The sequence below is a fragment of the Equus caballus genome, chromosome 1 (assembly GCF_041296265.1).
Source record: "Equus caballus isolate H_3958 breed thoroughbred chromosome 1, TB-T2T, whole genome shotgun sequence".
In the NCBI taxonomy this organism is placed as follows: domain Eukaryota; kingdom Metazoa; phylum Chordata; class Mammalia; order Perissodactyla; family Equidae; genus Equus; species Equus caballus.
In genome coordinates this window covers 717,466-720,000 of record NC_091684.1, presented here as the reverse complement: position 1 = coordinate 720,000, position 2,535 = coordinate 717,466, and positions in this window count along the sequence as shown.

The following is a 2,535-nucleotide window of genomic DNA, read 5'->3' as shown; positions in this document are numbered from 1 at the left end:
GCAGCGCCCGGAACGGCGACTGGCCCCGTCGCCCCGCGCGCAGCTCACGGGGGCTCGGCCCCACCACCCACCTCCACGGCCAGGGCTCTCCCGCACACGGCGCCGGCGTCCCACGCCGGGCGCCTGGCGCACGGGCGCCACCCAACCGGAGCCGAGAGCACTTCGCCCGGGTCACCACCGGCCTCGGTGGCCGGAGGCGACACCCGCGCGGCGAGGCCCATTTCGGTCCCGGCCGGTGGGCGGCGCGGCCAGGCGTCTGCCCGGGCGGGGCAGCACCGGCGGCAACGGGGAGCGCGGCGCGCGCCTCGACGGAGGGAGCGCGGGCTCGCGGGAAGGCTCCCGGGGACGGCCTCGGGCGCGGACGGGCCACCAGGAAAACACACGCGGGATCCCACCGCCAACGACACGCGAGGGCGGTCCCACGACGCCTGGGACGCCGGCCGGCCTCAGCCACCCTTCGGCCTCCCGCGGGCCCGGCCCCACCGCCGGGGCCTACGTGAGGCGCCCCCGCCGCCGGGGCCGCCCCGTCCACCCAGCCACCCGTCTGCCTGTCTGGTCTGCTCCGGGACCCACGTCCCGAGGGAACGCGCCCGAGAGCGGCGGCGGCCCCCACCCATGCCCGCACGCCACCACCGGCTGCGGCTCGGGACGGGAGCGAGCGGAGAGCCAGCCGCTCGCGGCGGGGCGGAGCCCGGACAGGGCCGGGCCCTCTCCCCACCCCAGCACGCGACGGGAGAACCACGCGCACGCTCGCGCACACGCGCGGCCCCGCGCCCAACGACGGCCCGGCCGGGCGTGACCCTCCCCCGACTCGGAGGGGGAGGCGCCGGCCGCGGTAGGCAAAGAGCGGCTCTGCCCACGCGCCACGGTGGTGGCGTCCGTGGCTACTACGCGCAGAGGCTGGGGGGTCCGGTACCCCAAGGCACCCTCTCGGATCGCTAGAGAAGGCTTTCTCACCGAGGGCGTGTCGCCCCCGCCCATCGTCCGCCATCGGGCCCACCAAGGCGCTTACAGACACCATGGCCACACAACGCAGGAGGGATCTGCGGTAGAGGTAAGGCCTAGAGCAAGTCGGAGCGTCCGTGGTCAGGGCCGCGAGCCCGCGCTGCCCCGGGCTCGCCATCTCCGGCCACACTGGGCTTAGCTAGGGATCTAAAAGGCCCCTGTGCGGCTCCCAAGTCAGTGCCTCCCCTCAGGCCGAGACCAAGGGAGGCAGAGACTGGGACGGAGGTGCCGATCAAACAGCACCTCCCAACCAAAGAGCCAGCATCACGCCGCTGGCTCGGCCCGCCACAATCACTCCCACACCCGCGTGGAAACCCCAGCAAGGGGAACACGCGGGCACGCGCCCGAGCCTGCCCGCCCCCACACGGCACGCCGTGGGGTGGGGGCGACGAGGCACCCGTCCCCCGCGAGGGGGACGGGCACGCCTCCCTTACCGACTCGACCCCCCGCTTCTCAGACACACCAGCGCAGCGGTCACCTGAGGAGGGCGACGGGAACAGGGAACGACACCGCCACTCGGCCTCGGGCGCCTGAGGGACGACCTGGAACACTCCAGGGGCACCGCCAACGGCCGGGGAGCGCGCTCACGCGTCCAAGAAGGCGCGCGGCGCGGCGGCAACACGGCCCGCCCCACCGTGGGGAGGGCCGCCCGCGAGACACAGCCAAGAGGCACAGGCGGAGCATCCGCCGCGTCACGGAGACCCCGACACCGCCCACGCCACAAGGCACGGGGCGGGGGAGCGAGGTCGGGCCGGATTCCGCACCCCTGCCACCTCCCACACGCCACTCGCAGCGGGGGAGAACGGGCGAGGGGGCCCGCGGGCAGAGCGAGAAGAGCGGTCCCGTTCGCCATGAACGTCCGTCCCTCGTCTGGCACGGCTTAGGCCCGGCCCGGGAGAGCACAGCATCACCACATCGATCAGCAGCATAACGCGAGGGATCCCCGAGCAAGGGAAGGCCGGCGAGGACAGCCAGCGGAGGAGCCTGCTTCAGCCTCACCGGCCCCCCTCCTCCTCTAGCAAGCGCGGGCGACGACCCCAGGACGAGAACGCCTGACACGCACTGGCACGGAGCCGGCGGGACGGGGTAAGTCGCGACCGCACCCGGGTGCCGGCGGCAGGGAGTGCACGTGGTAGAGGACCCCGCGCCCCTAACCCCGCCGCCCTCGGGTACCAGAGACCGGAGGTGGCACCACGGTCGCGGGGACGCCTGGAACGCACAAGAGCCGGCGCGCAGGCCCCAGCGGGCGGCTCAAGCGGCGGGGGTGGAAACGGGCGTCCGATTCTCGGCCAGAGCCCGGAGACCTCCCCGCACACGCATCCAGGCACCCGGAAGCTCTCGGGCGACTGTCACCCGAGCAGAGCGTGTCAGCACTTATCTGGCGGCACAAAACCACCCATTCAGGGGCAAGAATCGCCGCGCCCGGAGACGGGGCCCACCCACGGATCACGAGGGGAACCCCTGGATCACGGCCACGGCCACCAGACCCCAAGCACGACCCCATCGCCACCAGGCCCGGAGCTCCCGGGG